This window comes from Arachis hypogaea, chromosome 10 (assembly GCF_003086295.3).
Source record: "Arachis hypogaea cultivar Tifrunner chromosome 10, arahy.Tifrunner.gnm2.J5K5, whole genome shotgun sequence".
In the NCBI taxonomy this organism is placed as follows: domain Eukaryota; kingdom Viridiplantae; phylum Streptophyta; class Magnoliopsida; order Fabales; family Fabaceae; genus Arachis; species Arachis hypogaea.
Window position 1 is genome coordinate 84,192,428 of NC_092045.1, and position 25,265 is coordinate 84,217,692.

The 25,265-nt window shown below is 34.4% G+C and overlaps 2 non-coding genes across 2 annotated transcripts; both read right to left on the reverse strand.

Annotated features, from left to right (window-relative positions):
- Positions 1-5,082: 5,082 nt before the first annotated feature.
- LOC112719335 (small nucleolar RNA R71) lies at positions 5,083-5,186 on the reverse strand. The gene has a single exon (XR_003161640.1). It is a non-coding gene; the product is annotated as a small nucleolar RNA R71 (small nucleolar RNA).
- Positions 5,187-24,869: 19,683 nt separating this feature from the next.
- Positions 24,870-24,973, reverse strand: LOC112719521 (small nucleolar RNA R71). Its single transcript, XR_003161819.1, has one exon. It is a non-coding gene; the product is annotated as a small nucleolar RNA R71 (small nucleolar RNA).
- Between the last annotated feature and the right edge of the window lie 292 nt (positions 24,974-25,265).

A 25,265-nucleotide genomic window follows, 5' to 3' on the forward strand; every position in this document is an offset into this window, starting at 1 on the left:
GTTCAAATTAGATGCTTTTGCAGGCACATACTCTTTTGAAATAGACGGCCAAGTAGTAAGCTTCAATCTGAATAGAGTTATGAAGCACCTTTCAAAAGAACGTTCTGTCTTCCAGTGTGACATCATAGATGAAACCGTAGCTGAAGTTCATCAGGAAGAGTTTGAAGATAAGTACATAGGACAAGGTCCAAGTGTGGGGAATTCCGAGGACAATGCAGGTACTCTACTACTGCCACCAGTTCCAGATAATCCAGAGCCAGACCATGGACAGAAGTTAGAATTGAAACCCCTCCCCCCACACCTCAAATATGCTTACCTCGAGGACAAGCAGAAGTTTCCAGTTATCATTGCACGGGACCTCACTTCTCAGCAGGAAGAGCAGTTACTTAGTGTGCTAAGGAAGCACAAGAAAGCAATTGGGTGGAGTTTAGCAGACATAGTAGGCATCGACCCTCAAGTTTGTGAGCACAGGATATTTTTAGAAGAAGGAGCAAGACCTATTTGTCAACCCCAAAGAAGACTGAACCCCACTATTTTAGAGGTTGTCAAGAAGGAAGTGACCAGACTATTAGAGGCAGGTATTATCTACCCCATCTCAGACAGTGAATGGGTGAGCCCAGTACAAGTGGTGCCCAAGAAGTCTGGAGTCACTACAGTGAAGAATGAGCATGGAGAGCTCATAGCAACCAGAGTACAGAACGCCTGGAGGGTCTGTATTGATTACAGGCGTCTCAACCAAGCTACTCGTAAGGATCACTACCCTCTTCCATTCATTGATCAAATGCTGGATCGCTTGTCAAGTAAATCACATTATTGCATTTTAGATGGTTACACGGGCTATTTCCAGATTCATATAGCTCCTGAGGATCAGGAAAAGACTGCCTTCACCTGTCCTTTTGGGACTTATGCTTACAAGAGAAAGTGCTTAGGGCCAAGGCCAAGACTCATAAGTAGCTGTGTTCAAGAATCAACATGCTTAACTAGGAAAGTCAATAACACTATCTGAAATTCTAAGTTCCCAGAGACGTCAATCTCTCTAAACTACAAAAGAAAAAGTGAGATGCCAAAACTATTCAGAAGCAAAAAGCTACAAGTCCCGCTCATCTAATTAAATTAATATTCATTGATATTCTGGAATTTATAGTATATTCTCTTCTTTTTATCCTATTTGATTTTCAGTTGCTTGGGGACAAGCAACAATTTAAGTTTGGTGTTGTGATGAGCGGATAATTTATACGCTTTTTGGCATTGTTTTCATATAGTTTTTAGTAAGTTTAAGCTACTTTTAGGGATGTTTTCATTAGTTTTTATGTTAAATTCACATTTCTGGACTTTACTATGAGTTTGTGTGTTTTTCTGTGATTTCAGGTAAATTCTGACTGAAATTGAGGGATTTGAGCAAAACTCTGAAGAAGGCTGACAAAAGGACTGCTGATGCTGTTGGAATCTGACCTCCCTGCACTCGAAATGGATTTTCTAGAGCTACAGAACTTCAATTGGCGCGCTCTCAACGGCGTTGGAAAGTAGACATCCAGGGCTTTCCAGCAATATATAATAGTCCATACTTTATTTGAAGAATGACGACGTAACTTGGCGTTGAACGCCAAGTACACGCTGCTGTCTGGAGTTAAACGCCAGAAAAACGTCATGATCCGGAGTTAAACGCCCAAAACACGTCATAACTCAAAGTTTGACGCCAAGAAATGCCTCTACACGTGGATTAATCAAGCTCAGCCCAAGCATACTACCAAGTGGGCCCCGGAAGTGGATTTATGCATCAATTACTTACTCATGTAAACCCTAGTAGCTAGTCTAGTATATATAGGACATTTATCTATTGTATTAGACATCCTGGATTGTATTTTGAATCCTGTGATCACGTTAGAGAGGGCTGGCCATTCGGCCATGCCTGAACTCTTTGCTTATGTATTTTCAACGGTGGAGTTTCTGCACACCATAGATTAAGGGTGTGGAGCTCCGCTGTACCTCAAGTATTAATGAAGTTCTATTATCTTTTATTCAAATCTCTATCTTATTCTTATTCCAAGATATTCATTCGTACCCAAGAACATGATGAATGTTATGAGTCAGATTACCCTCATTATCATTCTCACTTATGAATGCGCGTGATTGACAACCATGTCCGTTCTACATGCAACAGAGCTTGAATGCGTATCTCTTAGATTCCCCAACAGAATCTTCGTGGTATAAGCTAGATAGATGGCGGCATTTATGAGGATCCGGAAAGTCTCACCTTATCTGTGGTATTCCGAGTAGGATCCTGGGAATCCGGAAAGTCTCACCTTGTCTGTGGTATTCCGAGTAGGATTCCGGTAATGAATGACTGTGACGTGCTTCAAACTTTAACCTGCTGGGCGTTAGTGACAGACGCAAAAGAGGGATTCTATTCCAGTAGGAGCGGGAACCAACCGGTGATTAGCCGTACTGTGACAGAGTGCGTGCATTAGTTTTCACTGCGAGGATGGGATGTAGCCATTAGCCATGGGTGATGCCTCCAGACTGGTTAGCTGTGCGAGTGACAGCCGCACAGGGTATTTCCCCGAGAGGAAGAAAGTAGCCACAGTTGATGGTGAACCCCTATACAAAGCTTGCCATGGAAAGGAGTAAGAAGGATTGAGTAGAAGCAGTAGGAGAGCAGGCGTCCTTGGGCTCTACAGCACCTCCATCCGCTTATCTGAAATTCCTACCAATGAATCTGCATAAGTGTTCTATCCCTCTTTATTATATTCTATTTTATTATTTCTTCTTTAAAATTCGAAAACCCATAAACCAATTTAATCTGCCTAACTGAGATTTGCAAGGTGACCATAGCTTGCTTCATACCAACAATCTCTGTGGATTCGACCCTTACTCACGTAAGGTTTATTACTTGGACGACCCAGTACACTTGCTGGTTAGTTGAACGGAGTTGTGAAAATAAACAATGCCTTCAGAGTAAACATCCTACAAGTAGAAAGAACAAGTGATCACAATTTCGTCCACCAAGTTTTTGGCGCCGTTGCCGGGGATTGTTCGAGTATGGACAACTGACGGTTCATCTTGTTGCTCAGATTAGGTAATTTTCTTTTCAAAATTTTTTTTTTCAAAATTTTTCTTTTATTTTTCGTTTTTGTAAACTTTATTTTCGAAAAAATTAATAAAAATACAAAAAATTAGAAAATCATAAAAATCAAAAATATTTTGTGTTTCTTGTTTGAGTCTTGTGTTGATTTTTAAGTTTGGTGTCAATTGCATGCTTTTAAAAATTTTTCTTGCATTTTTCGAAAATCTCATGCATTCATAAGTGTTCTTCATGATCTTCAAGTTGTTCTTGACAAGTCTTCTTGTTTGATCTTGATGATTTCTTGTTTTGTGTTGTTTGTTGTTTTTCATGTGCACTTTTGCATTCATATTTTTCATGCATTAAAGATTTCTAAGTTTGATGTCTTGCATGTTTTCTTTGCATCAAAAATTTTTCAAAATTATGTTCTTGATGTTCATCATGATCTTCAAAGTGTTCTTGGTGTTCATCTTGACATTCATAGCATTCTTGCATGCATCTTGTGTCTTGATCCAAAATTTTCATGTTTTGGGTCATTTTTTGTGTTTTTCATTCAAAATTTGATTTCAAAAATATTTCTTCCTTATTTTCCTCCAAAATTTCGAAATTTTGGGATTGACTTGGTCAAAAATTTTTAAAATTAGTTGTTTCTCACAAGTCAAGTCAAAATTTCAATTTTAAAAATCTTATCTCTTCAAAATCTTTTTCAAAAATCATATCTTTTTCATTTTTTTATATAATTTTCGAAAATTTCAAAATTATTTTTCAAAATATTTTCAAAAATCTTTTTCTTATCTTTATATCAAATTTTCGAAATTAGCTAACAATTAATGTGATTGGTTCAAAAATTTGAAGTTTGTTACTTTCTTGTTAAGAAAGGTTTAATCTTTAAATTCTAGAATCTTATCTTGTAGTTTCTTGTTAGTTAAGTAATTTTTAAAATTAAATCTTTTTCAAAATATCTTTTTCAAATTTATCTTTTTATCTTTTATCTTATCCTTTTCAAAAATTTTATCTTTTTCAAAATTTGATTTCAAAATATCTTATCTAACTTCTTATCTTCTTATCTTTTTCAAAATGTGATTTCAAATCTTTTTCAATCAACTAACTAACTTTTTGTTTGTTTCTTATCTTTTTCAAAACCACCTAACTACTTTTCCCTCTCTAATTTTCGAAAATTCTCCCTCTCTTTTTCAAAAAAAAAAATTCTTTTTGTTTTAAATTTTAATTTTAATCTCATCTCATCTTTAATTTTCGAAAATTACTAACCACTTTTTCAAAATTATTTTCGAAAATTTCTTTCTCTTCTCTTATTCTATTTAATTAATTAATTACTAACACTTCTCTTCACCTCTCTTCATCCACAAATCCGAATCTCCTTCTTCATTCTTCTACCTCTTTCTTCTTCTACTAACATAAAGGAATCTCTATACTGTGACATAGAGGATTCCTTTTTCTTCTTTTGTTTTCTTCTCTTTCTTATGATCAGGAACAAGGATAAAGGCACTCTTGTTGAAGCTGATCCAGAACCTGAAAGGACTCTGAAGAGAAAATTAAGAGAAGCTAAATTACAACAATCCAAAAATAACCTTTCAGAAATTTTCGAACAAGAGAAGGACATGGCAGCCGAAAATAATAATAATAATAATGCAAGGAGAATGCTTGGTGACTTCACAAAGCCAACGTCCAAGTTTGATGGAAGAAGCATCTCCATTCCTGCCATTGGAGCCAATAACTTTGAGCTTAAGCCTCAACTAGTTGCATTAATGCAACAAAACTGCAAGTTTTATGGGCTTCCATCTGAAGATCCCTATCAGTTTTTAACTGAGTTCTTGCAAGTCTGTGATACTGTAAAGACGAATGGAGTTAATCCTGAAGTCTACAGACTCATGCTTTTCCCTTTTGCTGTAAGAGACAGAGCTAGAATATGGTTGGATTCACAACCTAAGGATAGCCTGGACTCATGGGATAAGCTGGTCACTGCCTTCTTGGATAAATTCTTTCCTCCTCAAAAGCTGAGCAAGCTGAGAGTGGATGTTCAAACCTTCAAACAAAAAGATGGTGAATCCCTCTATGAAGCTTGGGAAAGATACAAGTAGTTGACCAAAAGATGTCCATCTGACATGTTTTCAGAATGGACCCTATTAGATATATTCTATTATGGTCTCTCTGAATTTTCGAAAATGTCATTGGACCATTCTGCAGGTGGATCTATTCACCTGAAGAAAACGCCTGAAGAGGCTCAAGAACTCATTGACATGGTTGCAAACAACCAGTTCGTGTATACCTCTGAGAGGAATTTTGTGAATAATGGGGTCCCTCAGAAGAAAGGAGTTCTTGAAATTGATGCTCTGAATGCCATATTGGCTCAGAACAAAGTGTTGACTCAACAGGTCAACATAATCTCTCAAAATCTGAATGGATTGCAACATGCATCCAACAGTACTAGAGAGGTAGCGTCTGAAGAAGCTTATGATCCTGAGAACCCTGCCATGGCAGAGGTTAATTACATGGGTGAACCATATGGAAACACCTATAACCCATCATGGAGAAATCACCCAAATTTCTCCTGGAAGGATCAACAAAAGCCTCAACAAGGCTTTAACAATGGTGGACGAAATAGGCTGAACAATAGTAAGCCATATCCATCATCTTCTCAGCAACAGACAGAGAACTCTGAACAAAATAATTCTAATTTAGCTAATATAGTCTCTGATCTGTCAAAAGCCACTTTCAGTTTCATGAATGAAACAAGGTCCTCCATTAGAAATTTGGAGGCACAAGTGGGCCAGCTGAGTAAGAAAGTCATTGAAACTCCTCCCAGTATTCTCCCAAGTAATACAGAAGAGAATCCAAAAGGAGAGTGCAAGGCCATTGATTTAATCAAAGTGGCCGAATGCATAGAGGAGGAGGAAGACGAAAATCCTAGTGAGGAAGACCTCCTGGGACGTCCTTCAAGCAAGAAGGAGTGTCCTATTAAGGATCCAAGGGAATCTGAGGCTCACTTAGAGACCATAGAGATTCCATTAAATCTCCTTCTGCCATTCATGAGCTCTGAAGAATATTCATCCTCTGAAGAGGATGAAGATGTGACTAGTGAGCAAGTTGCTCAATATCTAGGAGCTATCATGAAGCTGAATGCCAAGCTATTTGGTAATGAGACTTGGGAAAGTGAACCTCCCTTGCTCATTCATGAACTAGATACTTGGATTCAGAAAACTCTACCTCAAAAGAAACAAGATCCTGGCAAGTTCCTAATACCTTGTACCATTGGCACCATGAGCTTTGAAAAAGCTCTATGTGATCTTGGGTCAGGGATAAACCTTATGCCACTCTCTGTAATGGAGAAACTGAGGATCATTGAGGTACAACCTGCCTTGTTCTCATTACAATTGGCAGACAAGTCAACGAGACAAGCTTATGGAATGGTAGAGGACGTGCTAGTGAAGGTTGAAGGCCTTTACATCCCTGCTGATTTCATAATCCTAGATACTAGGAAGGAAGATGATGAATGCATCATCCTAGGAAGACCTTTCCTAGCCACAGCAGAAGCTGTGATAGATGTCCACAGAGGTGAGTTAGTCCTTCAATTGAATGGGGACTACCTTGTGTTTAAGGCACATGGCCATCCCTCTATGACAAAAGAGAATAAGCATGAAGAGCTTCTCTCAGTTCAGAGTCAAGAAGAGCCCACACAGTCAAACTCTAAGTTTGGTGTTGTGAGGCCACAACCAAACTCTAAGTTTGGTGTTAAGACCCCATATCCAAACTCTAAGTTTGGTGTTGGGACTATACAACATTGACCTGATCACCTTTTAGCTCCATGAGAGCCACTGTCAAGCTATTGACATTAAAGAAGCGCTTGTTGGGAGGCAACCCAATTTTATTTATCTAATTTTATTTTATTTTGTTTTGGTGTTATTTTTGTGTTGAATTAGGTACATGATCATGAGGAGTCACGAAAAAATCAAAAAAATTAAAAACAGAGTCAAAAACAGAAGAAAAAAATTTTTCACCCTGGAGGACGCACGGGCTGGCGTTCAACGCCCAGAAGATGCATCTGGCTGGCGTTCAACGCCAGAACAGAGCATCTTTCTGGCGCTGAACGCCCAAAACAAGCAACAACCTGGCGTTAAACGCCAGGATGGTGCACAGAGAGGACAAACTGGCGCTGAACGCCAGGAACAAGCATGAAACTGGCGTTCAACGCCAGAAACATGCATCATGGGCGTTGAACGCCCAGAACATGCACCAATGGGCGTTTAAACGCCAGAATGGTATGCCAAGGCATTTTACATGCCTATTTGGTGCAGGGATGGAATTCCTTGACACCTCAGGATCTGTGGACCTCACAGGATCCCCACCTACCTCGCCCTCTCTCTTTCCATTCATGATCATCCCTTCTGTTTTTCATTCACCACCTGCTGCTACCCATTCCACCCCATACACCCCACCTACCTTTACAATTTAACTTCTCTTCCCCACCCAATCCCACCCATATAGCCGAATCCATCTCCCCTCACTCACCTCCATTATCTTCTTCTTCTTCTTCTCTTCTTTCTTTTCTTGCTCGGGGGCGAGCAATATTTTAAGTTTGGTGTGGCAAAAGCATAGCTTTTTTGCTTTTCCATTACCATTAATGGCACCTAAGGCCAGAGAAACCTCAAAGGGAAGACAAAAGCTTCCACCTCTGAGTCTTGGAAGATGGAAAGACTCATGTAAGCTGGAATAGCTCAGTTGGTTAGAACATGTGGCTGCAAATCAAGAGATCCCTGAGATACCTCAGGGGATAAGTTATCCTCCACACAAATATTGGAAGCAAATAATGTTAAAAACACCAAAATCACTAGGGATCATGCAACAGAAGCAAGGAAAAGACATAAAGAAGCTCAAAAAGCACCATTGGACCTTCAAGAAGGCACCACCCTCACTCAGGTGGATTCATTCCTTGTTCTTTATTTTCTTTTTGTTTTTCGTTTTTAATATTGTGTTTATCTATGTTTTGTGTCTTTACTTCATGATCATTAGTATGTAACCATGCCTTAAAGATTATGAATAATTCCATGAATCCTTCACCTCTCTTAAATGAAAAATGTTTTAATTCAAAAGAACAAGAAGTACATGAATTTCGAATTTATCCTTGAATTTAATTTAATTATATTGATGTGGTGGCAATAATTTTTGTTTTCTGAATGAATGCTTGAACAGTGCATATTTTTGATCTTGTTGTTTATGAGTGTTAAAATTGTTGGCTCTTGAAAGAATGATGAACAAAGAGAAATGTTATTGATGAACTGAAAAATTCATGAATTGATTCTTGAAGCAAGAAAAAGCAGTGAAAAAAAAAGTGGCGAAAAAAAAAATAGAAAGAAAAAGCAAGCAGAAAAAGCCAATAGCCCTTAAAACCAAAAGGCAAGGGTAGCAAGGATCCAAGGCTTTGAGCATCAATGGATAGGAGGGCCCAAGGAAGTAAAATCCAGGCCTAAGCGGCTAAATCAAGCTGTCCCTAACCATGTGCTTGTGTCATGAAGGTCCAAGTGAAAAGCTTGAGACTAAGTGGTTAAAGTCGTGATCCAAAGCAAAAGAGTGTGCTTAAGAGCTCTGGACACCACTAACTGGGGACTTTAGCAAAGCTGAGACACAATCTGAAAAGGTTCACCCAGTTATGTGTCTGTGACATTTGTGTATCCGGTGGTAATACTGGAAGACAAAGTGCTTAGGGCCAAGGCCAAGACTCATAAGTAGCTGTGTTCAAGAATCAACATGCTTAACTAGGAAAGTCAATAACACTATCTGAAATTCTAAGTTCCCAGAGACGTCAATCTCTCTAAACTACAAAAGAAAAAGTGAGATGCCAAAACTATTCAGAAGCAAAAAGCTACAAGTCCCGCTCATCTAATTAAATTAATATTCATTGATATTCTGGAATTTATAGTATATTCTCTTCTTTTTATCCTATTTGATTTTCAGTTGCTTGGGGACAAGCAACAATTTAAGTTTGGTGTTGTGATGAGCGGATAATTTATACGCTTTTTGGCATTGTTTTCATATAGTTTTTAGTAAGTTTAAGCTACTTTTAGGGATGTTTTCATTAGTTTTTATGTTAAATTCACATTTCTGGACTTTACTATGAGTTTGTGTGTTTTTCTGTGATTTCAGGTAAATTCTGACTGAAATTGAGGGATTTGAGCAAAACTCTGAAGAAGGCTGACAAAAGGACTGCTGATGCTGTTGGAATCTGACCTCCCTGCACTCGAAATGGATTTTCTAGAGCTACAGAACTCCAATTGGCGCGCTCTCAACGGCGTTGGAAAGTAGACATCCAGGGCTTTCCAGCAATATATAATAGTCCATACTTTATTCGAAGAATGACGACGTAACTTGGCGTTGAACGCCAAGTACACGCTGCTGTCTGGAGTTAAACGCCAGAAAAACGTCATGATCCGGAGTTAAACGCCCAAAACACGTCATAACTCAAAGTTTGACGCCAAGAAATGCCTCTACACGTGGATTAATCAAGCTCAGCCCAAGCATACTACCAAGTGGGCCCCGGAAGTGGATTTATGCATCAATTACTTACTCATGTAAACCCTAGTAGCTAGTCTAGTATATATAGGACATTTATCTATTGTATTAGACATCCTGGATTGTATTTTGAATCCTGTGATCACGTTAGAGAGGGCTGGCCATTCGGCCATGCCTGAACTCTTTGCTTATGTATTTTCAACGGTGGAGTTTCTGCACACCATAGATTAAGGGTGTGGAGCTCTGCTGTACCTCAAGTATTAATGAAGTTCTATTATCTTTTATTCAAATCTCTATCTTATTCTTATTCCAAGATATTCATTCGTACCCAAGAACATGATGAATGTTATGAGTCAGATTACCCTCATTATCATTCTCACTTATGAATGCGCGTGATTGACAACCATGTCCGTTCTACATGCAACAGAGCTTGAATGCGTATCTCTTAGATTCCCCAACAGAATCTTCGTGGTATAAGCTAGATAGATGGCGGCATTTATGAGGATCCGGAAAGTCTCACCTTGTCTGTGGTATTCCGAGTAGGATCCTGGGAATCCGGAAAGTCTCACCTTGTCTGTGGTATTCCGAGTAGGATTCCGGTAATGAATGACTGTGACGTGCTTCAAACTTTAACCTGCTGGGCGTTAGTGACAGACGCAAAAGAGGGATTCTATTCCAGTAGGAGCGGGAACCAACCGGTGATTAGCCGTACTGTGACAGAGTGCGTGCATTAGTTTTCACTGCGAGGATGGGATGTAGCCATTAGCCATGGGTGATGCCTCCAGACTGGTTAGCTGTGCGAGTGACAGCCGCACAGGGTATTTCCCCGAGAGGAAGAAAGTAGCCACAGTTGATGGTGAACCCCTATACAAAGCTTGCCATGGAAAGGAGTAAGAAGGATTGAGTAGAAGCAGTAGGAGAGCAGGCGTCCTTGGGCTCTACAGCACCTCCATCCGCTTATCTGAAATTCCTACCAATGAATCTGCATAAGTGTTCTATCCCTCTTTATTATATTCTATTTTATTATTTCTTCTTTAAAATTTGAAAACCCATAAACCAATTTAATCTGCCTAACTGAGATTTGCAAGGTGACCATAGCTTGCTTCATACCAACAATCTCTGTGGATTCGACCCTTACTCACGTAAGGTTTATTACTTGGACGACCCAGTACACTTGCTGGTTAGTTGAACGGAGTTGTGAAAATAAACAATGCCCTCAGAGTAAACATCCTACAAGTAGAAAGAACAAGTGATCACAATTTCGTCCACCAGCTGCTATTATTGATTATTGATTAGATAATTCTGAATTGAATAGATGTCTTTATTAATCAAATCAGAAAATTTTGTAGATGTCTTTATTCTTTATCATGTTGAGTGTTTACTCTTAAAATTTATTTTAATCAGGTGGTTCTAGATGATAGATTAAGTATGTATGTATGTATGTATGTATCAATGGGTTGATTAGATGGTTGCTGGATTGATGGATCTAATTGCAGTCTTGCTCTTATTGTTGCATAGAAGGTTCTAATAACTAATATGATTCAAGATTCACCTTTTTAGTTAGCATGACTTATATGCTCTTAAACTTTGAGTTGATTCATTGATGTGTCAATGCCAATCTCTTGCTTGTTATCATTCGCCTTCTGCCTTGCCTTGCGTTTTGAGAGCTTCATATTTGGCTCTGGACTGAGGGATATTGCTATGTCCTCCACTACTGAATTGTTGATGTTTTCTTTATCATTGTTCTTTAGTGACTTAAGCAATGTGGATTTGGCCACCCTCCCTTGTGTATCAACATTCTCAATTGGATTCAACACAGAGGAAACATCATGATCCCTTTCTTGAGTTTCTTCTTTCTTGTCCTGCCTCAGGCTATTAACTTCGGTCTCTGCTATTTCAGCTGATGAAATTGGTTTTCTATAATCAGTCGACAGCGAAAACAATGACTCTGAAGACACTTCTTGAATTCCATTGACATCACCTCCTTCTTCTCTAGCATAAGAATTTTTTTCTTCAGGATTCACCTTCTCTATGGCAATGCAATTTTGTTGCTCAGCAGGTTTTTCTATGTTTGCTTCCTTGTTGGATGAAGAGAATTAAACTTTGAGTTGATTCATTGATTTGGGCACATGTATCATGGTAGTATGAATTGTTCTCTTTATTATTAGAATGTATAACTTGACTATCTTTTAATGGAAATTTATTTTTATTTTCAGTTGTGTTGACTATTGAACTTTTAAACTTCTTTAATTGTTGTATTTGAATTCTTTTTGTCCTTAAATTTCATTAGACCAATACTTTGTTAGCTATTGTGTATTTGTGTTTGTTGATTTCAATGTTATAATTTTGTGAAATAGTATGGTAGTATTTTTTTGAATTGGTTAATTGGTTTGGTTTGGTTTGGATGGCTTCAATAAAAAACTGAACCAAACCAAACCGCAGTTTAATTAGACGATCGGATCGGATGACTTTTCTCTCAAAAATTGAACCAAACCGCACCGCGAACACCCCTAATAGTAGTATTGGGGGTTGGTGATGTAGATTTTGAGGCAATCATCACAGTTTGAAGAACAATTCTACTCCACATGGCAGAGGGACTCGCAGATTTCTGGCATGAGTTTTCTGCGATGGTGAAATACCATTTCTGAGAGAAATTGTGGTTAGTTAGGGTTTTAGGGTGTGAAAGAAGAAAGAAAAGAGAGAAGGAAGGAAGAAAAAGAAGAGATCTCGATAGGTTGGGGATGAAGTTAGGTTTAAATTAAAATTTTCTGACGGAAAATTTTAAATTACAGACAGAATTTTTCATCTGTAATAATTTAATAAAACGCAGCATCATTTTCCACACAAAAAAAATTAATTTTACCGACAGAATTATCGACGGATTCTGATTTCCCTCTGTAATTTATGCTAATTCATTTTTTTTCTGACGAAAAAATCTCTCTGAAATTCCGTCTGTATTTTTGTGGGATAAAATTCGTCAGAAATATCCGTCTGTAATAACTAATTTTCTAGTAGTGTCCACACTCTAAAAGGATCGGTATGGTTATATGATGTGACTAGTTCTTCATTGATCTATGATGGATACCAATTTAGACAAGACTATTTTACCAATACTCTAAAGATATATTTGTCTCTTGAGTATAATAGAAAATTAAAGAAAAATATGTCTAAAAGAAATAAATGAATGAAAAAATAATCATTCCATAGATTTGTTCTTTTACAAAAAAAAAATTAATATATATAGAAAATACAAATAAAAATAAAAAATATGAGAGTTTATTAATAATTATAGTATTACTATCTTTTAAATAATAATAATAAGTTTGCTCTTGGTTTCTAAAATTATGTTTTTTACTTATTGGACATCCTCTACATTATACGTTAATGATATCAGTACATATTCAAAGTATAACTATTCAAATAGTATAAGTAGATAGATTTTTACTTCTCTAATGCATGACAGAAGTTAAAGCTTCTATCCATTTTATTACTAAATTAAAAAATTTTGTAAAATTTAATTTAAAAAATTACTCTAAAAAGTTATTAGAAATATTTAATTATTAAAAAATTTTAATATAAAAATTGTTAGGTAAGATTGATTATTATAATATTTATAAAAAAGTTAAATTAAGAACTTGGAACGCATATGTAAACTATAGCTCACTTTATAATGAACATAAAATTTATTATTATTATAATTTATTCGTTATTATAATTATTTATACATGTTTATAACTTAAATTTGTCACTTTTTATTGTAAGGATTTAATTTTGATATTATTGTTACATAATGTTAATTGTTTCTTTGTTATTAACCTTGTACAATCGAATTTGATTATAAAATGTTATGATGATAGAATTAATACATTGTAATAGAATTGAGTTCTTTTTATAATTTTCTAAAAATAATAAATTAAAAAAATATTTTGAATGTAATTTTTGAATAAAAAAATACTTTATTTAAAATTATTAGTTATATAATTTATTATAAATATATATACCAATGATAAGATTAGCCTTCTTCATCCTACTACCAATCTATCACTATATTTACTCATTAGCGTTTAATTCTAAAATATAATAGGTTATCTTTATTTGATTTTAAAATAAATATATAATTAAAATACTTTAGTTGCTATGTTGAATGAGGAGAAACCCTAATGTTCAATCTGTCATTTGACTTATTTCTGCATTTCACGTTTCTCTTTTTTTCTTCCCCCTCCACTCACTTTTCACATCTCTCAAATCCCAACCTACTTGACTATCACTGCTGCCATTCACTCTTTTTCGCATTCACCAGGTTCATCTTAACTTGGTTATAGCTGCTATACTCATCCATGAATGAGAACATCTCATGCCCAGATAGCAACTAAACAATTTCAGGGAGTAGTGGCTCGAAGAAAATCATGAAGTCACTAAGGCTAAGCGGTGAAATAGCAGTTACACTCTTGGATCTATAGGATCAGAAAGAAGGAGAAGGAAGGGAGCTTTGATGGTTCTTTTCACTAACAGAGAGACTGGACTTTTATCAAAGGAGAAGGAAGGGAGCGATGGAATTGAGGAAATTCAGCATCAGGATTGGTTGCCGATCAACCTTTCCACCAGATCCCGCAACAAAAGGTAAACTAGAATTTAAATTTCAAATATTTAATTTGAATACGAAATCGTAAATTGGATTAACTTAATTATTTTGTAAGACATCTTTATAAAAAAATTACTAGATTGAATTTGAATTTGAATATCAAATGAAAAAATAGAATATCTTTATTATTTATTAGGATATCTTTATAAAAATAATAGATTTTTTTGAATAATTGAAAAATTAGAATATCTTTCTTATTTATTAGGATATCTTTATAAAAAAATAGTTTTTTTGTTATCTTTCAGTTATCTCTATAAATAACAGTGTTTACCGTAAAGTTTTAGACCAAAGCACTCTTTTTTCAATCACCGCAGATCAGGGGAGAAAAGAGTATGAGTAAGGTAATCATGCTTATTTTTGTTAAATGAAACTTGGGATTAATAGTCTTTTGTAATATCTGTTTAGTAGTTTTTTTAGTCTAATATAAATAATGAAATTTATTTGGCTTAAACAGTACACACCAGATGCTTCAGTAACTTCTAAGGGAGAATCGAACATGGACTCTTCCGCATTGGACGAGAAGGTAATCTATTTTTGGGATATAATACCCGAAGTTGCCTTACTTTCTCGAAATACTTTATTTAACATGTTTTTAGTTATCTTTTGTGATGTTTATATTGGTTGTGTCGTTACCTTATTATTTAGTAACGCGTCTTATTTAATGGCATCTTGAAGTTTGGAAAGGGTGTTGTCAAGGCACTATCGACGATGATTCGCGAAGCTATTGTGCAAGGGATAACAACAGCTCTCCCAGAGTTTGTGAAAATGGTTGGTTCCTCGTAAAAAAGTGGGAGTGACGGTGTAAAGCTTTTGAATACTGCTCCAGTTGTTACACTACCGTCAGACACTTTGAAACGCATACTTGATGCCAACTCCTCAATGTGTTTCGGTGACGAACCAGTCACAAAGAAGAGGACTCCGAGGTGCAAGGGAAGAAAGCGTGGACTACCGGTCTCCGAAATTATGGTTTTATGCTTTTATTTTTAAATAACAACTATTAAATACTACTAAGATAGCATTTGATCAAATTAATACACAATATATGATGTTATAGTTCACAAAGTACAACATCCTTCAACCATTGGATTTGCCACTGTCCCGATATAAGAGTGAAGAACTTTTTAGTATTCTCACATATTGTAATATTGATGTTAAGTCATAAAATACAATCTTCTCCTCAACATCTCCTCTCTTTCCCAGTAGGTATGAGTCTGAGCTTCACTGTTGAAAGCTTTAGGCTTGTGAGTACCAGATTTTTTTCTGGTCACCATATTGTGCCTGTTAGTGACATTGGAAGGCTTATTAGAATTCTGATTAATACTAGGGAAGAAAATTTCAATTGCTGATATGAAAATTTGATTTGTTGATGTGATGGGAAGCTGATCAATTGAGAGAACTGTATTAATAAATAAGTAACAGCAATGCTTAAAACAATTATCATATTTTTTGGATTTGTAGAAAGAATTACATTTTGGGGAGAAGCTCCCTCCAGGTCGTCCATGGCTTTACTACAACAATTACAATCCAAATATAGATGGGAAGACATGCCATGTATGCGTGCTTAACTTTTAGGATAACGTTAGTATAAAGTATCAGGCTGATTTTGTATGTATACTTTGAGTAAATAATTAACGTTATAATATTGTGCTTGTTCATCTTTGGTTATAAAATAGATATATTCACGAATCTATATCTTATACATTAACGTGTAGGGACACAGTCCAACTTTTTAAAATACATGGAAGATTAAACAAATGGCATGTAAAGATGCTTAGTAATTAAGTTGGTAAAAAAATTATATTTTATCAAAATACAACTTTAGTATTTCTATTATTGATGTAAGTGTGGTGAAGAATTACTATGTGTTCATAACACACGGTGGAAGAAAATAAAGTAATTCTAAAGATTTATTTTATGCTTCAACTTTATTCCAATAATATTATATAGATCAGATCTAAATACCTGTGTAAAAATCACTTTTGCATTGGGTAAAAATCACTTTCTCCTTCGACGGTACGAAGGAGCTATGGGTATCCACACCGAGACCAACTTTTGCTGTCAACTCCTTGACCAATGGACATTTGATCTAAATTGAGAAACATCTTGCAACTCTTTGCATGCCATAAAATTCTTCTCCAAGAATAGGCCCGCATACGTTTATGTGTGTAGAGGTAAAAGAACAAAATCCTTGTGTTGGTTTCTACCATCCCCTCTACTCTTGGCATACATATATATAATATGAGATTTGTTTCTAATTTTATATTTGAATCAATCATATCTTGAAATTCCAAATCTGAATCCTTCAAATTTTATAAATCCTATCATAACAATTTAAAATAATATCAATTATGATCTCATCCAAATTTATAATTCAAATTTAGAAATAGAATAACTAATTATTCTCAAATCTCATTTAATATTCTCAATTATCATTATTATTATATTCTCGGTGCTAGTAAAGAATACAATAATATTTCATTTGAATTAATATAATTATTTATTTGATCAAATCAAAATAATAATTAGATAATTCTACAACAAAGATTAGAACACACATTAGTGTGTGACCCCATAGGTTCAATACTAAGCGGGTAGTAAATTAGTTATACTAAATTTACCAATCAAGGTTGGCGTCTAGCAACACTCCTTAACGACCTAATAGTATGAAGTAATATATTTTTACTAAAAACCTGAGAAGAACAAAGTATAATTCCTTCCATCTTTCCAGCTTTTGGTTAACCTTTAGAGTATGGTTTAATTGTCAAACTATAACTTGTTACTATTATTATAATGAACTCTGAATAACTTAAGAAACTCATTTCTTCATTCATTCAATCTCTTCGGCCAAAATTTTATTCATCCCAGTCGTTATAATCATAGAGCTCAAACTCTTTACTGAGAGTTGACAAATTCCTTATTGACTAATTATTAATTCTACAAGTATTTAAATTATACCCAATATCCATTCAACTAGCATCCTAGGGTATTAGGTGTCCTGAATTAAAGTATAACAAATACATTGTTAATTACTATGACAGTCACAGGTCAAAGGAAACTCTATTACTATGTTCATCTTAAGAATATCTTATTGACAAATATGCGATAATTATAACCATTAGGAATTCTCAAAGTGAGTCAGTTCAATGGTCATATCTCTATATGCACTATATATATATACATATATTGATCTTTTCGAATTATTAATGTCCTTTTTAATAATTCTATAACTAAAAACAATTTAGATTAAATTATAAAAGATTTCTCTCTCAATATTATGATCACTATCACAATGATAAATCTCTAAATTTAATCAAGGACTTTATTATATTAACATTTTAGTATAACAATAATAACAAATTATTTGACACATGATTGATTAGATTGTGGTCATACTACTTATTCCCAACAATCTCCCACTTGCACGAGAACCAATCATGATATATTGGATCTTAGGCATACTATTATCTCAATAATTTCTAACTTGTACTAGAGCCAATCGATCATGTGTATAATTTTTCAATGTGCATTTGTGTTTATCAAACTCTTTTGACCTTAAACACCTTTGCTCTTAAGCACATGTGCTTGACCTATTGCAAAATACGTCTAGTGCATAATAAATATCATGTTTTCTCAAAATAGAAAATCTCCCACTACAATAGTGTATAATTTTATTCTAAGGACAATTCTTATTGAATATGATTATAAAAAATCTAAGTAACCATTAGATCTATCTTTATAGAATTGTATCATTATACAAACAGACTACTTTTCAAAAAATTAGTTTGATGATCAAACTTTTTATACTTTCAGGAGAAAGTATATCCTCTATTGAGTGGTAAACAATTATAATAAAAGTAATTAAATTTCTACTTTTCTTTGTAAATACAAAGTTCCTTTTAACATTGCATAAATCAAAATTTTTCGATTGTCTTGACTTTATCAAGTTTTATTTGTTCACCTTATCTTCCTTTGGGAGGGAATCCCTTTTTCTAAAAGAGAGTTTAACCTCTTATTACAGACACTTTGTCATAAAAAGGGGTGATAGAAATAATCTCATTATTTCTTTAGGGCACCCGATAAATCTCATTTATCGAATCTGACATTAATTTATTATTGTGTAGTCTTTTAACACATGTAAGACATCTCCAACTCTAATGTTCTTGAGATTTGGTTTATGCCCTTTTTCACATCTCATCAATAGGATCCACAACCATCACTCTTCTAATATGATTATGCAAAAGACAACATGTAGTTATAACTCTTCCTTGTGTCTTGATAGGATAAAATAACCTTCCCCTTAAAATTCTTCATCTTGCTTTCAATACTCCAAATGCTTTTTCAATGACATTTCTAGCTTGTGAGTGTTTCATATTAAAAAGTTCTTGCACTGTATTGGGTTGATTATGTAGATTAAACTCACTCAAATGATATTTTTGACCTCTATAAGGTGCCAAAAATCCTTCACAATTCATGTATCCAGTTTCACATAAGTAGTAATGAACTAGTGTGACATATAAAATTAAACAAAATTAATGAAAGATCAAATGGTTACTTTGATAACATACTAAACTTTCAGTAAAATACCTTGGGGAACACTAAACCCATTGCGAAATAGTGCATCTCGTAATACCCTAGAATCCGCAGTTGAACCCTCCCAACCTGCCAATACATAGATAAATTGCATATCGGGAGCAACCACTCCAAGCACATTGGTTGTTATGTCACCTTTTCTGTTGTGATATCTAGACTTATCAGCCTCAAGGACATTGACTTTGATATGGGTACCATCTAAGGTTCCTAGGCAATTCTAAAATCCAAAAAAAGATCAATTAACTCAATATTAAAGCACACCAAGCATATTAGGTTTAATAACATTAGTAAGATAAATTATCTTGAACCATTTCCATCGTTCATCCATTCTATCCTGGCTAAATGGTTGAGGTTTCTTCAGCAAGAGATTATGATATCTCAAAATAGCAAGCAATACATCATTAAACCGCCTACTAATTGTTTCTTTTGATCTCATAAATTGTCTCTTTATTACTCTAATTTTGATGTCATGTGCTATAATATGTAAAAACATGGCAACTATTTTTTCTACATCCGTATTCCTACTTGGTTCTAACCTTCCATCTTCTCTAAGCATGTTACACAATGCATGAAAGGCACGCCTATCCATTCTTGTATTTTCTATACATGCTAGATCACTAAAATAAATAATCCTATCGACACTAACATCCCTTACTACTTGCCTACTATAACTATCATTCCATTTTCTTTTCTTTTTTCTCAATTGCAATATAATCAAAACATAGCAAATCATTAACAGCTTAACCATAAGGTCATTTATTAATTCAAAATGTAAAATCAAGCAAGCAATAACTCTCATCTTCTGTTTGGGATCCATTCTGTAAAAAAAAACTATTAAAATATTTAGTTAGAAGACATTCAAACTTTGTAAATCAATTCAAGTATGCAATACATAATACAAATCATACACAAGGCTTATGCATCCATTTTTCGATACATAAAGCAACACATTTTGTTTTGCTACAAAACCTAAGTACAAATACAGGGGTAAAATACTAACATTCAAATCAAACATTTTGATGATTTCATTCCATTGAACATTGGTAACTAATCATAGGATACGACAGAATAAACTAAATATTTTGATAACATATCTTGCTTTAATTCATGTTATGTACTTATATATGAGCATATTTATGTCAACTTTGAGTTGTTCTAAATGAAATAGGCACACTAACATTACCCACTCAAAATTTAGAAGATTATGGATATTATATTAGATCTTGTTTCTCATTTCATGTCATGTGCACATGTTTAAATGAACTTAGTCTAAGTTCTGGAACAAAGAATATAATGCAACAAATGAAAATCATACAAGAAGAAAGAATCAAAGAGAAGGCAAAGATCTATCTTCTGTTGTTTATTAACAAATCAAAATTTAGTTTTATCTTAGGCCTAGTCTTATATAGACTGTTTTCAAATTAAAAACAAATTACAAACTTATATAACATGTTGCTGCTTTTTTCTTATAAGAGACAAAGAAATCGTTAATTTCTAATGGAATGTAGCTACTACTATTTATGGACTCTGTAATAGAAATGAAATCTGATTTGATTATTAGAGATAAAAAATACCCACAAATTAAGTAGACCTATAAATTACATATATGTAAATTGCTCCAAACGGCTTACCATATATATCAAGGAATTAATAATTGATATACGCTAATATTGATGTACATAAGAATTAAGAGAAATTAAGTATGTTCATTATTTTCATAAAAAAGATGTAGTTTCAATATTTCTTTCAATTTATTCATATGTGAATTTAGGAAATTACCTAGCATATTATTCCACCATAGCATCAGATCCTATCTGTAGCTCAATGATTTACATGTTTTTGAACTGAAAGTTGTTATTTAAAGTATATGGGACTCTTTTGATTTTTCTTGCATATGGTGTGAGATTTAACAATGGATAACCTCTCCCATACATATAAATATTGGATTCATTGTTTAAAAATTTTCAAAATATATATATAAAATTCTTCTTACAAAAATTAATATGTAGTGAAAATAAACAAATACATGTCTCATCCAACACATATATTTCTCAAACTGAAAACAAAAGCAAGCTCTATAACACCCTAATATTCATATCTTTATGCTCGAGTCATAATTCAATGATATTATGGTGGTACGACTCTCAGGTGGATTATAATACATAATTATAAGTAAAAGTAAAAGGAAGTATTAAACGAGAAGCTTGAAAAGGAGTAAAATAAAAATCGCGAAGTCGTATCGCTTACGTATCAACAACTAAAAGATAAAGCATGAATTTGAAAGCGATATACAGATAAAGGCATAAAGGAGAGTAAGAGAAGGACAGAATATAGATATATGATGAGCGGATAATTTATACGCTTTTTGGCATTGTTTTTAGGTAGTTTTTAGCATGATCTAGTTACTTTTAGGGATGTTTTCATTAGTTTTTATGCTAAATTCACATTTCTGGACTTTACTATGAGATTGTGTATTTTTCTGTGATTTCAGGTATTTTCTGGCTGAAATAGAGGGACCTGAGCAAAACTCTGATAAGAAGGCTGACAAAGGACTGCTGATGCTGTTGGAATCTGACCTCCCTACACTCGAAACGGATTTTCTGGAGCTACAAAACTCCAAATGGTGTGCTCTCAACGGCGTTGGAAAGCAGACATCCAGAGCTTTCCAGCAATATATAATAGTTTATACTTTGTTCGAGATTATATAATGTAAACTAGCACTCAACGCCAGTTCCATGCTGTATTCTGGAGTCAATCACCAGAAACACGTCATGAACCAGAGTTGAACGCCCAAAACACGTTACAACTTGGCGTTCAACTCCAAGATAAGCCTCAGCTCGTGTAACATTTAATCTCAGCCCAAACATACACCAAGTGGGCCCCGGAAGTGAATTTATGCATCAATTACTTACTTCTGTAAACCCTAGCAGCTAGTTTATTATAAATAGGACTTTTTACTAGTGTATTAGCTATCTCTGGACGCCTAGTCCTTAGACCTTCATGGGGGCTGGCCATTCGGCCATGCCTGAACCTCTTTCACTTATGTATTTTCAACGGTGGAGTTTCTACACACCATAGATTAAGGGTGTGGAGCTCTGCTGTATCTCAAGTTTCAATGCAATTACTACTATTTTCTATTCAATTCGATTTACTCCTGTTCTACGATATTCGTTGCACTTCAACTTGATGAATGTGATGATCCATGACACTCATCATCATTCTCACCTATGAATGCACGTGACTGACAACCACTTCCGTTCTACCTTAGGCCGGGCGCATATCTCTTGGATTCCTTAATCAGAATCTTCGTGGTATAAGCTAGAAATGATGGCGGCATTCATGGGAATCCGGAAAGTCTAACCTTACCTGTGGTATTCCGAGTAGGATTCCGTGATTGAATGACTGTGACGAGCTTCAAACTCCTGAAGGCTGGGCGTTAGTGACAGACGCAAAAGAATCACTGGATTCTACTCCAACCTGATTGAGAACCGACAGATGATTAGCCGTGCTGTGACAGAGCATTTGGACCATTTTCACTGAGAGGATGGGATGTAGCTATTGACAACAGTGATGCCCTACATACAGCTTGCCATGAAAAGGAGTAAGAAGGATTGGATGAATGTAATAAGAAAGTAGAGATTCGGAAGGAACACAGCATCTCCATGCACCTATCTGAAATTTTCATCATTGGATTACATGAGTAACTTTATCTTTATTTCCTGTTTATTTTATTTATCTTTTAATTATCTAATCTCCCATAACCACATGGATAAGCCTGACTGAGATTTACAAGATGACCATAGCTTGCTTCATACCAACAATCTCCGTGGGATCGACCCTTACTCACGTAAGGTATTACTTGGACGACCCAGTGCACTTGCTGGTTAGTTGTGCGGAGTTGTGACAAAGTGTGATTCACATTTGAGAGCACTAAGCCTTTGGAGCCATTGTTGATGATCACAACTTCGTCCACCAAGTTTTTGGCGCCGTTGCCGGGGATTGTTCGAGTATGGACAACTAATGGTTCGTCTTGTTGCTCAGATTAGGTAATTTTCTTTACAAAAAGTTTTCTAAAAATTTTCAAAAAAAAATTTCTTTATTTTCGTTTTTCTAAAGAATATTTTTGAAATAAATAATAAAAATACAAAAAATCATAAAATCATAAAAATAAAAAATATTTTGTGTTTCTTGTTTGAGTCTTGAGTCAACTTTTAAGTTTGGTGTCAATTGCATGCTTTAAAAATTTTTTTTCCATTTTTCGAAAATTCATGCATTCATGGTGTTCTTCATGATCTTCAAGTTGTTATTGACAAGTATTCTTGTTTGATCTTGATGTTTTCTTGTTTTGTGTTGTTTGTTGTTTTTCATATGCATTTTTTGTTTGTTAGAGTCCATGCATTAAAGATTTTTAAGTTTGGTATCTTGCATATTTTCTTTGCATCAAAAATTTTTCAAAATTATGTTCTTGATGTTCATCATGATCTTCAAAGTGTTCTTGGTGTTCATCTTGACATTCATAGTGTTCTTGCATGCATCATGAGTTTTGATTCATAATTTTAATGTTGTGAGTCATTTTTATGTTTTTCTCCCTCATCATCAAAAATTCAAAAATAAAAAAAATATATTTTCCTTATTTCCCTCCAAATTTTTGAAAATTTGAGTTGAATTAGTCAAAAATTTTTAAAATTAGTTATTTCTTGTAAGTCAAGTCAAATTTTCAATTTTAAAAATCTTATCTTTTCAAAATCTTTTTCAAAAATCATATCTTTTTCATTTTTTCTATTTTTTTCGAAAATTTTGAAAATTATTTTTCAAAAATATTTTTCTTAACTTTATTTCAAATTTTTGAAAATTATGCTAACAATTAATATGATTGATTCAAAAATTTGAAGTTTGTTACTTTCTTGTTAAGAAAGGTTCAATCTTTAAATTCTAGAATCTTATCTTTTAATTTCTTGTTAGTTAAGTAATTAATTTTAATTTTAAAAATTAAATCTATCTTATCTTATCTTTTATATCATGTCTTTTTCAAAATTTTATCTTTTTCAAAAATTTAATTTGAAAATATCTTATCTAACTTCTTATCTTCTTATCGTTTCAAATTCGATTTTAATATCTTTTTCAACTAACTATTTGACTTTTTGTTTGTTTCTTATCTTTTTCAAAACCACCTAACTACTTTTCCCTCTCTAATTTTCGAAAATATCTCATCCCTTTTTCAAAAATTCTTTTTAATTAATTAATTGTTTTAATTTTAATTCTATCTTATCTTTTATTTTCGAAATCAGTTAACTTCTTTTCAAATTTATTTTCGAAATTTCTTTTCTCACCCCTTCTTCTATTTATTTATTTATTTACTAACACTTCTTTCCACCTCTCTTCATCTCAAATCACTGCCCCTACCTATTCATTCTTCTTCACTCCTATTCCCTTTCTTCTTATGCTAACATAAAGGAATCTCTATACTGTGACATAGAGGATTCCTCTTTCTTTTCTTGTTCTCTTCTTCCCTATATGAGTAGGAACAAGGAAAAAGACATTCTTGTTGAAGCTGATCCTGAACCTGAAAGGACTCTGAAGAGGAAATTAAGAAAAGCTAAATTACAGCAATCCAGAGACAACCTTTCTGAAATTTTTGAACAAGAAAAGGAGATGACAGCCGAACTCAACAACAATAATGCAAGGAGGATGCTTGGTGATTTCACTAAACCAACTTCCAAATTTGATGGAAGAAACATCTCCATTCCGGCCATTGGAGCAAACAATTTTGAGCTAAAACCTCAATTAGTTGCTCTAATGCAACAGAACTGCAAGTTTCATGGACTTCCATCTGAAGATCCTTACCAGTTTTTAACTGAGTTCCTGCAAATTTGTGAGACTGTAAAGACGAATGGAGTAGATCCTGAAGTCTACAGGCTCATGCTTTTCCCTTTTGCTGTAAGAGATAGAGCTAGAACATGGTTGGACTTACAACCTAAAGATAGCCTGGACTCTTGGGATAAGCTGGTCACGGCCTTCTTGGATAAATTCTTTCCTCTTCAAAAACTGAGCAAGCTTAGAGTGGATGTTCAGACCTTCAAGCAAAAAGATGGTGAATTCTTCTATGAAGCTTGGGAAAGATACAAGCAGATGACCAAAAAGTGTCCTTCTGACATGTTTTCAGAATAGACCATATTAGATATATTCTATTATGGTCTATCTGCGTTTTCCAAAATGTCATTGGACCATTCTGCAGGTGGATCCATTCACCTAAAGAAAACGCCTACAGAAGCTCAAGAACTTATTGACATGGTTGCAAATAACCAATTCATGTACACTTCTGAGAGGAATTCCGTGAATAGTGGGACGCCTCAGAGGAAGGGAGTTCTTGAAATTGATGCTTTGGACACCATATTGGCTCAGAACAAAGTGTTGACTCAGCAAGTTAACATGATTTCTCAAAGTCTG